Below are 13987 nucleotides of genomic sequence, written 5' to 3'. Positions count from 1 at the left end.
TAGAAGACCAGATAGTATCAAATAAAAAATTGGCTTCCTTCTTTCAACGCACTTAGCTTCAAATTTAATTTACAGCCAATCAATCAATTTTGATAAAATTTATTTTAACAGTCCTTTAATAATACGGGCGAATTTCGCTTGCAAGGATTTCCGTTTGGGAATACTTTCTGGATTGTATAGACTATAGAGAGAATGTGCCCGCATGCATGTCTGTGGGAACAGTAGGAGCACAACACGTGTCCACATGTACCACGGCCGTGTGAATGGATGTTCTTTTGTTGTACTAAAGAAATTGTTCTTAAGTCTAATGGATGTGGATAGAGCTTTTTGAAAGTGCGTAGAGTCCTTTATACTCGCAATTTCTTTTCACTTCAACTCCGTTGCGCCCAAATTCATTTATCGCGCGGGAACCGTACATGTTTTCAGGATAAAAAGTATCCTATGTCCTTTCCCGGGACTAAAAGTAATACCAAATTCGGTTTGGGCGCGAAGAGGTAACAGATAGACAGACAGGCAGACATTAGTATGGACCTTTGTATTAGCTCCGTGGTATGGACTATGGATGCCCTAAATAAAAATATGTTATTACGAGCTTTTGCCCGCGGCTTCGCTCGCGTTAAGAAGTATTATTATATACAAACTTTCACCCCCTATTTAAGCCCCTTGGGGTTGGAATTTATCAAAATTCTTTCTTAGCGGATGCCTACGTCATAACATCTACCTGCATGCCAAATTTCAGCCCGATCCGTCCTGTGGCTGTGCGTTGATAGATCACTATGTCAATCAGTCAGTCACATTTGAGTTTTTAAATATAATACTAGCTGTTTCACCGAGCTTTGCTCGGTTTTCGATAAAACACGAATAAAATGACATTTTCTAAAAATGATTCCTATCTAGATCGATTTATCGCCCCCGAAACCCCCTATATACTAAATTTCATGAAAATCGTTGGAGCCAATTCCGAGATTAGAATTATATATATATATATATATATATATATATATATATATATATATATATATATATATATATATATATATATATATATATATATATATATATATATATATATATATATATATATATATACAAGAATTGCTCGTTTAAAGATATAAGATATAGACGTCCGCTGTGGTCTGTGACATGATATGAAGCTTAGCAGATCCATAGGTCTCGTTTATCCGCATTATACTGCATTTTACTACAGTTTGAAATCGACTAAACTAGTGTTTTCGACAAAAATAATGTCAAAAGTGCGCTTGTAAAACTCGTATCACAACTATTTCGGAGTGATGTGATTGTATACTCTATTTCAATTTTCAATCCATCTTCATCTAAATGGTACCAAGAAATTAAAACTACCAAATAAAAAGTGACATTTCAGGTAAACTATTTGAAGCCGATACTGAGCTGTGTTTTTAATGTATTGGAAATTGGAACAGATATGCTCTGCTAATATTATTTAAGCTCAACACTTTATTGTGAGTTTTGGCTCAACGAATCAAAACGAGAGGTCAAAATATATTTGAAAAGCTGATTAATGTGAGTGTTGGCGAAACGTTGCATTCACATAACTCCCGATACGAGCCAATACAGCATTGCAGGCAATTGACGTATAATAGGCCTGTTACTTGTTACTAGCACACTCCAACAAGGTTGTCGGCTCTTTTATACAACCTAATTCAGAGTTTTATAATACACAGCTACGTTAACATTGTAAATGTGAAAAAATATAGGTTTCAAAATGGTTTCGAAATGTGAAAAAATAATATGGGTTTCAAAATGGTACATCGCTCGTCACCCTGTTCTGCTCCTTGTCCATGCGACCGTAAACCTCATCCAGGTGAGCGTACTTCATTATGAGACTCTGAATCTCCTTCCGTCTCGTTTCTCTCTCGGTGAGAACGCGATCGCTCACGGAAGTTTTATCATCGTCGTCGTCGTCGACCACTGGTTGACTTATCCTCAGATAAAGAACGAACCCGACGTCAGTGAAAAACGGTGGAAGACTGCCACTCATCAAGGTGATGAGGATGGTATATTCAGCTATAAATATGAGACTGAAATCTGTAAAACTCCTAATTCATTAAGCGATAGGCAGAGATATAAAAACTCATCTCCATAATGTGTCAGTGGACAAAGCGAGTGTAAGTAACAGATGCCGCACAAAGCGACGACAAACATTTTATTTCCGCGAATGAAATGTATATGGAATTTCTTTTGACGATTTTCAGTCCACATTTTAAATGAAATTGGTGAAAATATTTAACGGGAACGACTGAATTAATATTCAATATTTTATAAATATTATGTTCGAATTCTGAAAATGGACGACCATCTTGATCGAACATAAGAAATTAGCATTTAACAGCATTGGAATAATATTCGTGATGCATCTCCTTTTTTATTTTTAAATAAATATAGCCTTTATATGACACTATATTCAGATAAAGTGACTTTTTTATCTGTTTGGTATGGTATCAACTGAAACCGAAGATAACAACGTCTCTAACTTAGCTTGAAGAATGATAGACACCAATACCTTATTATCACGACCTTAGAACTAAAGGTATACCAACTGTAAACCCAAACTATAAGCCTAATTATCAAATCCATTAACTTTAATAGCTATGTAATCAGCTATAAAGCGTGGCATTATTATCACCGATGTAATTTATAACTTTCACTGTGTCCAGTGGACATTACAAGCACTGTCCAGTGTCCACTGGATCCAGTGAAAGTTGCAAGTCCGTAAGCGCGTGTTATGTTAGCTAACTATTAATAATCACAGTATCACTACTAATAATATAGTATCTAATTATTTCCTTCTACTAATACCTACTAGCTATTTGACCGAGCTTTGCTCGGTATTCGATAAAACACGAATTAAATGACATTTTCTAAAAATTATTCCTAGCTAGATTATTATCTAGAGCTCCGAATCCCCCTTTATACTTATAGATAGGTCTTAAAAAATCATATTGAGGTTTCTGATATCATTATTTTCTAAATCTAAATAGTTTGCGAGAGACACTATTCCAAAGTGGTGAAATGTGTGTCCCCCTCCCTCTAATTTCTAAAGTAGGGGCATGATAAGTCTAAAAAAATATATGATGTGTACATCATATATTTTTTTTTACTATAAAAACTACCAACGAAAACTGGTTTGAACGAAATCTAGCAAGTAGTTTTTTTATACATAAATGGTAAACCTTAAACCAACAAAAAAAAATTTTTTTCATCTAACCTATGCGTGTGGGGTATCTATGAACAGGTCTTTAAAAATCATATTGAAGTTTCAAATATATTTTTTTTCTAACCTGAATAGTTTAACCAACTTCCGTTTATAGAGCGTGAAAACCTCTTTAAACTTAATTACACTCGTCCAAACCTGGTAACCAGCATCATCCAGGAGTTGTCTTGCACACACAGGAGGCCTATGGATGTGGCATATGCCTTAAACATGGTCTATAATAACATCTATTCATCGAAGGAAATTGTGCGGTCCCTAAAGCTAATGAAGTATACAGGAGCGAGAATACCTAAAACCGATCTAAATACTCTGTATATTGTCCACACACAAGAGGAGAAAGCAGCCCTCACTAATACAGGCTATGGATCGGGAACGGACTCTCGCGTCCTCACAATCCATGAAGCTCAGGGATTAACGAGTCCTTCGGTGATCATCATACAGACCAAGTCCCGACAGCTGGCAATCCATGACAGCGTTCCTCATGCAGTTGTAGCTATATCCCGGCACACTAACACCTGTGTCTATTACACTGACACTGATGGAGACGCTGTGGCAAGCTTCATAAAAAGAGCCACGGAGGTGTCAACCGAACACATAAAAGATTATGATATAAAAATGGCTATAAAAGACAGGAACGATAAAGTCCTAAGCCACATGGCGGGTAGACTCGACACAGAACGATATCTTTTTAACAACCTAGAAACTCGGGTGGAGTTTCTAGGTGAGTGACCCCTCTCCACCAAGCCAATGTCACAACATCTAAAGGCAAAGGGTGGAGCAGCATAAAATCTAAGGAAATCGGAAAATGTCGGACCTACTGGCCGCCACACCGACTGGGACCTCACCGTTCAAAACATTAATATTATTATTATGCAATTTATAAAACAATAAATATATATTTATTTATTATATGTATAACATATTATACTCTATTCTATTAAATATATATATACACATACGAGTATATATAAAAAAAAAAAAAGTGTCCATGGCGTGATGGACCACAATTAATTAAAATTCATAATATTATTTCAATTATCCTTGGTGCGAAAAATCTAAATAATAAAATAACAAAAAAAGGATATGGACGAACAGTCCATAGACGGCCCCAATTTTATAATAAAAAAAAAAAATCTGAATAGTTTGCGAGAGAGACTCTTCCAAAGTGGTAAAATTTGTCGCCCCCCCTCTAATTTCTAAAGTAGGGGCATGATAAGTCTAGAAAAAATATATGATGTACATTACTATTAAAACTACCAACGAAAATTGGTTTGAACGAAATCTAGCAAGTAGTTTTTTATAGGTCATAAATGGTAAACCTTAAATTAAGTATCATTAAATCAACTGAGACATAAAAATAAATCAAAAACCTTTTAATTTCATAAAACATAAACCTTATTGTTGCTGCGGAACCCTTCATAAGTGAGTCCAACTCGAACTTGGCCGGTTTTTTATTCGTAAAAAGGGTTACAAAGTTTTTCGTTCGCGTATTAATATTATGATATACAATAATTGCTCGTTTAAAGATATAAGATAAACAGTGAAACAAAGAATTAGCCCAGTGATACCGAGGCCGCAATATTACAAATCGAGGCTTAACCATGCCAAGAGGATGATCAATACCAATAGGCAATATGTACTTCGGTTATGCTGCACTTATTCGCTATGAAACAAAGCCAAGTTACACCCGCTACAGGCGGCGATGATGTAACTGCAGTTCCGTTTACGTAGAAACTTTACTTAATATGTAATAATATTATATTTTGAATCTGTGATCCAGCAGACATAATTAGGAATTTGTACGTAGTTACTTATTATACTTTAGTGATCTTCAATTCAGTCTTTACTTCATTGTTTCTTACTGGACCGTCCCAATCAAAACAACCGTCGTTGTGTTGGCTTTCGCCTCACCAGTCGACTTGTATTGGCCTCGGTATACCGGTATACCTACAGTACTTGTATCTCTATGACCAAACCGTGCAGTTTGATCGTAAGTCGTAACATGTGTAGCAAGAGATAGTTTAAGCCACGCTTAACCTAGGATTGCGTAATTGTAAGCAATTTGTTAAACTCCCAAACATGTGTTAACATATGGACAGATGTTAAATCGTTTAAAAGGAGATTCATTTCAAGTACACATTACCCAAATACTTTTAGTGAATCCACATGGCAAATACAGCAGATATTTGTGCGAGATTATTTTAATTATAGACACATAGTCCACAAATGGCGAATTTTATGCGAAATCTACTCGCCATCATGGCCAAATCGCTACTTATCTCGTTTTCAAGAGCCAGCGATAGCCAGACTTTGGTCATTTTATAAAAGCTGAAAGTTTACCGAAACTCTATTGTTGCTGATCGTTCTTACCTCTATGGTCGTTATGAACAGGTAAACTTTAAGTTTTATGTGCATGAGTTGCAGATGAAGGATACGCAGGGGTAGGTGGTTATCGAACATTTTATTAGAGCAACCAAAACGACAAGCGTCTTTCCAAAAATCTCTTTCAACCCTATTCTCTCGTTTTCTATTGCCTTTTCCAAACACTTAACCTTTTACATTGTATTTTCTAGGCATCAGAGGTCTCGCTTACCCCTTGTTTGCTGTGTGAAACGCTCACGAGGCAAAACAACGCATGTTGATACCGTATCGGCTGTTTACCTATGTAGGCGATGTCGGTAAAGTGTGCTATGTGTACTATTGGTTAACACTATGTGGGAATTAATGTTTTTGTTTGAAATTGAAAACGATCAAACGTATCGCCTGGTGGTTAGATAATTACCGTCAGGCACTTGTTAGTCCAGCACGAAATACGCAACAAAATAGCTAAAGAAGTAACTAGCAAAGCAGTAGAACAGCTAGTTGTACGAGACAATCATAGGTACGTAAAGGTAGATTTATATTATTTTTGCCAGTTTCTACAAAATATTATATTTTTAAAACAAAACTTAATCAAGATTATTTCAATTAGTAATAGCCGGTGTCTAAAATTTTCTGACAGCTTAGTTAATATTATATTATTTTTCAATAAACTTGGTTAAGGCGACGCCTTGATAATTTGGCTGTAGCGATATCGATTTTTCTCAGCAATGACTAAAGCTAAGAACTTAAAGTTCATTGTCAGTATTCATCATGTCTATGTCTTTGAATTACCCATAGCATAACATGATTGGTCAACTTTCATAACACAGAATAATTAATCAAAAAGACCTCTGTAAAAAAGTGATTCCAATTTTGCCAACAGAGTAAAGTGATTTAAGCCTCCAACATTTGTACATAGATTGGTTCAAGCATACTCTTTAATGTGCCTATTTGAAATATATTTATGGTTTTTAAATTACGCGACAAAAACCATTTTGTCGCTTACGCCCTTTCCATTTGTTATCTTCTATGAGAGGCCCGGCCTCTCATAAAAAACAAGCAATCTGAAACATATCCAACACGGTTTTTTACCACGCGGTCGTTAACCCATCTAAAGCGCTAATGAAGAGATAAACTTCAGAAACCGGGAATAATTAGTAATCTACAGTTGTACGGGTATTATTGTCATTAAGATTTCTAGCTGTATAAGAGAGTTATAACAATAGATCGCAAAGTGATCGCAGAACCTAGATTCAACAACGATCACGGGAAGCAGGTATCGCGAGATATCGAGTTGTAACCGACTGGCAACGGCTTGCCGTGTCGATGGCGCTGATAACAGCTGCTGGCGGCCGCTTATCGGACGTTGAACTTAGAAAGGTGCGGATTAGCATTTCAGCTGCAAATAATATGGGGTAAAGCAGACTAAAGCACAGAATAGATAATAGTACAAGACTAAGCCCCAATTTCACCAACGACTGTTAAAGTTAACGCCGGAATCGGAATTAGTATAACGTTACCTCTTTCGATTTTCATATGAACGAAATAGAAGACATTACATTTTAACAAGCTGTTAACACTAACAGACGTTGGTGAAATTGGGGCTTAAGGATATTGGAAATTGATGATTTTCTGTACAAGTTACATCTTTGAGATCTTATAAACGAATAATATATTTCGTGTTTGTTATCGTTAAACAATTTACCATCATGGATCAACGTAGAGACTCCTCAAAAATGTAGGCATTAGAGACAGACAGGATAAAACAGGGAGATCGCAGACGACAGACTTTTTGTGCGATCGAGTCTGCGGCGCCCATACAGTCGGCATGGCGCGGCCATATAAGGTGACATCTGCACTCTGCAGGCTAGGCCCCCCAGGGTAAAAATAATGTAGATTGTAGATGAATACGATCTATGGATTATTGACTTTTTTGGTCCAAATTTTATGAATAGTCCTAAAATATTTGAATTTTTCGAAATTAACTATATTCTATACCCCTTTATATTATTATCTGCGACTTATAGTCTTACTTACTATAATATAAAACGCGTATAATATAGCATACAGTATAATACAAGACAAGTAAAATTTATTTTATCTAAAGAAGCCAAGTTTTCATAATATACCCATAAACTACATCCCGTTATTTTGTATACAAGTTTTTACTAATAAGGTTACATTTATCGGTAATCAATTTCATTACTCGATACCTACTTTAGATAATATCTTTATGTAAATGTATATTAAATATTCATAATAAGCACCCGGTGGCCAGCGAAAAGTAGAGCGTGGAAAATACTTTTAAACTACCTTTTCTGTTTATGTCGAAGATACTATTATTAACAATAATTAGAAAGTCTGTCTTTCCTTATATTTTTCAGATATACTTACAAACATACAAGCTTAAGCAGCAGATCCGACTTTGATGTAATTTGGTATAGAGATACTTCGAGCACCGAGCGGGAAAGCACATCGAGTCGAATCCCGGAAAATATACAGCTTTTACGCCCAAAACGTTATTGAACTGAAATAAAAATGTTTTATTTATGAATCGGTTACAAAATTAACACTTCCTTTACAAACTGTTGTCAATGGTATTTCTGTAGCATATCCTACAAAACTTCAAAATCGGCCAAGTGCGAGTCGGACTCGCGCACGAAGGGTTCCGTACCATTATAGAGCAAAATTAGGCCATAAATTGTGTTTTTTGTATGGGAGCCCCCCTTAATTTTTAAATTTATTATAATATTATTATTTAATATTATCATTATATAATTTAAAGGATTTTGTGAAAAATTCAAGTACGGTAGGTACTTGAATTTTTCACAAAATTGCTATTATTGCTATTATTGATATAGAGCAAAAAAGACCAAAAAATCACGTTTGTTGTATCGGAGCCCCCTTAAATATTAATTTTATTTTGTTTTTAGTATTTGTTATAGCGGCAACAGATATAATACACAATCTGTTAAAATTTCAACTCTCTAGCTATTACCGTTCTTGAGTTACGGCCTGGAGACATACAGACGGACAGCCGGACAGACGGACAGATAACGAAGTCTTAGTAATAGGGTCCCGTTTTTAGCCTTTGGTTCCGTACGAACCCTAAAAAATATGATATTATTATGTCAGAGAATTTGTCCTTGTATCCCTATTCTGTAAGTAGATTAAACAGTTAGGTTTCCGGGAACGTCTTACGCCATGTCGTACATGTCCCATTCCGGCCACTTGAGCTCGTCAACACAATTGCTCCTAATACGGCCAAGCAAGTGCGACGCGAATTTTAATTGCTCCAGAGACCAGTGCAGTTGAAGTGCTAGATATGGCATTCAAATTACAAACGGTGCTGACAGAAAAATGCGTGTGGCACTCGGCGACTGCCGCGATAAAGCTATTGCACAGCAATCATGTCTGCCGAACTAAGGCGACATTAGAAAGGTGTTAGGTGTTTTTCGTTACGGAATTTCTTGATTCGGTCGCCGCGCTCGCAGCCCGCGATAAAAGCTATAGAACCTTTTTATTTTTTTAAATATTTAGATTAATAATTGTTTTTAGTTAGAATAGCTAAAACCATTATATGGGGAAATGCTTTGCACATCCACGGCGTTTTGGGGACATCGGCTGGGCTATGTGGGGCTCGGCGGCTGTGGGACCTACCAATTAAAACCCCATGGTACTCCACTCTACGCTTAGTCAAAGTTTATAAGGAACTATCAAACCCACTGCAACTCTACCAGCTATCCGCGTCATGCAGACCCATCATAATAATCAATAACTGATAGAAAAACCTATAATTTTGAAAGTTCCACAGAAATTTATTCAGGCAGATGGTGGACTTTCGTCATACCCAGAGGGTAGATTAAGGTAATTGTTTTTTTCTTAAATAGACGGGTTATAATTTTATCATACACTTAAATTTATTCCTTATAACTACTCAAGAACACAAACATGATATCAAACTTAAGGTACTTGCACAGTGAGCACACGCGAAGCTCTTGTATCGTCATCCAAATAGCGCGCATCTTCGGTTGCTGCCACATCTCCCCGACACCTAGCTCTTCGATGCACTTCATCTGTAATTATAATCTTCATTCCAGTTGATATTCCATCATATTTTGGTCATACTCGTCCCACCAGTCGCATAGGCCGAGAGATGAATGTCGATGTTGTTATGGTACTTTTATCGGAAAAAAACAGCATGGAGGGACCTCATGAGTGAGTACGGGGGAAGTAAAAAACGAAAAAGCAGACATACATTTTCACTGCGCAGTAGAAAATCGTGGTTATCACTTTCCCTCCTACGCTGCGCCGCGCCGTGCCCACGGCTTCGGAGAGATCGTACCCACAGCTTAGGAGAAGCCGTGGCACGTGCGCACTGAGTCTCCACGTGTCGGGGTTCACTCTTTTTTCGTCTTACGAATTTTTAATCAAGTCACGTGTCACGCTCAAACAGTTCGAAAATTCATTAAAAAAATATCATCGATGTAATATTCGTATGTTGTAGGTATTATATTGTATACAAATAACTATTATGACCACTTTTAAACAAATTTTCTAACACTTTGTACCTATCAAAATAATTTTGCTTCGTTTGTTCTTTTCCATCCTCACCTCGGCCTATAACTACTAAGGGTTACTTGTGATCATTTTATTGTGAATTGTATGACTTGATCATACAGCGGTCCATACACGGCACATACAATCATTAAAATGTTAATTGTGCTTTGGGAAACTTAATTTTTTCGTACAAAAATGCAGAGGCTAAAATAATATTTTTTGTGTTATGTAAAGTCTACTAGGAAAATAATGAAAGTTTAAGATCCTTGCCTGATTGCTCGGGTTAAGGTATCGGTTGGCAGCGGGCGACATGAAGCAACCGCAGACGACGTGTCGCAAGCCGCAGCGACGCCACTGGTATCTAATGGCTTATAATTAACTGATCACCAGAAATAGTAACATTTCACAGACAAAAATAGTAAACGATCACCAAAATACAGACCACCATTTTAATGTAAAATGATAACCAAAGATTTAACATCTTAAAACCAAAAATAGTAAATGATCGCCAAAATAAGTAAATGATCACCAAAATTATACTATCATTTTAATGTAAAATGATCACCAATGATTTATTATCTCGCTATCCTATTTATGCAAAATAACTCCAAATAAATCATTATTACTTAAACCAAAAATATTAAACGATCACCAACATTATAAATTAGCATTTTAATGTAAAATTATAACTAAATATATTTTTATTTAGTAAATATCCTAGTAAAGAGAAGAAGACATATAGACGGACAGACAGACATCGAAGTCTTAGTACGAGTAAAAGAGTCCCGTTTGTACCCTTTGGATACGGAAACCTAAAAGCGGGATTCTATTACTGAGACTTCTTTGTCTGTCCGTCTGTCTGTCCGTCTGTCCGTCCGTCTGTCTATCTCTAGGGCCTAGGCTGTATTGTATCTCAAGAACCACTCCAGCTAGACTTCTTAAAAAATTTACAGATTGTGTATATCTGTTGCAGTACTAAAACAAAATAAAATTATTATTTAAGGGGGGCTCCCATACAAAAACACAATTTTAGGTCTAATTTTGTTTTATAACGGTACGGAACCCTCCACGTCCGACTCACACTTGGCCGACTATTTTGTTAATAATATGCTTGTTACATGTTTTGTCAATCGTAGTGATTTATTTGGATAAAAATATCGCATTGATTTGCTCACAAGGACTTGGTGATCATTTACTATATTTGGTGATCATTTACTATATTTAGTGATCATTTACTATATTTAGTGATCATTTACTATATTTGGTGATCATTTACTATATTTGGTGATCATTTACTATATTTAGTGATCATTTACTATATTTAGTGATCATTTACTATATTTGGTGATCATTTACTATATTTGGTGGTCATTTACTATATTTGGTGATCATTTACTATATTTGGTGATCATTTACTATATTTGGTGGTCATTTACTATATTTGGTGATCATTTACTTTATATGGTGATCATTTACTATATTTGGTGTTCGATTTAAATTTGAAGTGTTGTCATGGCTAAAATAGCTGGTAGTATTGCAATTTTAGACTTTATTTTTTTGGGTGTTAACTATCTTTTTTTGGTAAACAAGTTTAGGGTTTAAGTGCATTTTTGGTGGTCATTATATTTGTTCCCGTTTTTAATATCTATGTATTTCTATGAAACACCCTCCGCAGCTAGCGACACGAAGCTAGCAACACTTTTTATAGAAATACATAGAAACCAGTAGTGTCGCGACGACACGATCGAAATTGTAACCCACTTTTGGACTTATTTTAGCACAGACAAACACACAGGCATGTAAATAGATGTACCTATTTAGGTATAAGTTTAATTCGCTATTACGTACGCCAACGTCCATACCACGTTGAATACACCGGTTTTCGTCCGATCACCGAAGATAAACAACGTCGGGCGCGGTTAGTACTTGGATGAGTGAGCCTGGGAATACCGCGTGATGTTGGCTATTTGTCGTTTTAATAAATTTTTTTTTTTAACAACATAATCAAATTATAATACTATCTTAAACATTATTTAATGTTGTATGTTAGTAATTTTCTCGTAATATTGTTAAAACCATATATTTTATTATAAACGGCTGTGCACTCGGAAATATTTTATTAAGTAACTATAATATAACTTTTATAATTTAGTGAATATTTTAAATTTTCACATATTATTATGTAAACTATTTTTTTTTACATGAGTTATTATTTAAAGAATAACTCATGTAAATCAGAGACATTTGTCTCTGAGGGCGACCTAAACAGAATTAAGTAAAGAAATAAGGCAGGCAGGCAGATACCCAGACACACAGACCTAGACAGACAGACAGAGGGACAGACAACGAAGTCTTAGTAATACGTGGGAGAGCCATGCTTCGGTACGAATGGCCGGCTTGACCGGAGAAATATCACGTTCTCACAGAAAATCGGCGTGAAACAGCGCTTGCGCTGTGTTTCGCCGAGTGAGTAAGTTTACCGGAGACCCAATCCCCTACCCTATTCCCTTCCCTACCCTCCCCTATTCCCTTCCCTTCCTATCCCTAACCTCCCCTATTACCCTATTCCCTCTAAAAGGCCGGCAACGCACCTCTTTTGATGCTGCAAGTGTCCATGGGCGACGGAAGTTGCTTTCCATCATCAGGGTGACCCGTTTGCTCGTTTGCCCCCTTATTTCATAAAAAAGAAATAGGGTCCCATTTTTACTCTTTGGGTACGGAACCCTAAAAACAATTATTAATCTATATATTATTTAAATAATTAAAATTAAAAGGTTCTCTCCGGCGGGGAATCGAACCCCGGTCTCCCGCGTGACAGGCGGGGATACTGACCACTATACTACCGAAGATTTAGTGATAGTGTTGAAATTAAGGATCATAAAAAATTGAAAATATCTACTCTAATATTGTGTATTGCAGAATTTTATTGATTATGTAATATTATTATAACAGTAGACAGGTATTGTGTATAGTATGTCTATTGTGTGTCTATTATAGTTGTAGTTTGTGCGTTTTATGATGATATGCGTGACACATTATACGTGGGAGAGCCATGCTTCGGCACGAATGGGCCGGCTCGACCGGAGAAATACCACGTTCTCACAGAAAACCGGCGTGAAACAGCGCTTGCGCTGTGTTTCGCCGAGTGAGTGAGTTTACCGGAGGCCCAATTCCCTTCCCTATACTCCCCTATTCCCTTCCTTTCCCATCCCTACCCTCCCCTATTCCCTCTTAAAAGGCCGGCAACGCACCTGCAGCTCTTCTGATGCTGCGAGTGTCCATAGGCGACGGAAGTTGCTTTCCATCAGGTGACCCGTTTGCTCGTTTGCCCCCTTCTTTCATAAAAAAAAAAAACATTATAATTGACAATAGTAGGGAAGTTACCTAATAAAAATTAATCGATAGCATAATATATGTATATTCTGTGTCGATAGTTTAAAAATATCGAATCACTTCGTAAAGGAATTGCAATCCAAATTATCGATTTCGTACTGACATTTCAGTGATGCCGGCGATTTAAGATGGCCGCCCTTTTTTATCGATTTAATTTCATTACAGAGTCAATCTCTATTGACATAAGTTCCGTTTCATGCATATGACATTTTTCAAATGTTTTCGTAACAATAATTTTATACTCCTATTTCACAGTTAATATTTATAATTTTATAATAATAAGTTAGCATTTAGCAACTTTTCATTTTTATTCATTTACAATAATAGGAAACATTTGTTTTTGTAGATGGAATATAATTTATTACATTTTGTTTTTTTTGTTTTCTTGTAAAAAAAACCCGTAGCAAGGAACATGAAAAC

At 36.2% G+C, this 13987-nt stretch overlaps 1 non-coding gene and 1 pseudogene across 1 annotated transcript; one reads left to right on the top strand and one right to left on the bottom strand.

Moving 5' to 3' along the window:
- Positions 1 to 12022: 12022 nt before the first annotated feature.
- LOC121732147 lies at positions 12023 to 12139 on the top strand (annotated as a pseudogene).
- An 812-nt stretch (positions 12140 to 12951) lies between these two features.
- Positions 12952 to 13023, bottom strand: Trnad-guc. Its single transcript has one exon. It is a non-coding gene; the product is annotated as a tRNA-Asp (tRNA).
- Between the last annotated feature and the right edge of the window lie 964 nt (positions 13024 to 13987).

This window comes from Aricia agestis, chromosome 11 (genome assembly GCF_905147365.1).
Source record: "Aricia agestis chromosome 11, ilAriAges1.1, whole genome shotgun sequence".
NCBI lineage: Eukaryota > Metazoa > Arthropoda > Insecta > Lepidoptera > Lycaenidae > Aricia > Aricia agestis.
Note: the sequence above shows the minus strand (reverse complement) of the source record. Positions and strands in the feature narration are given on the sequence as shown.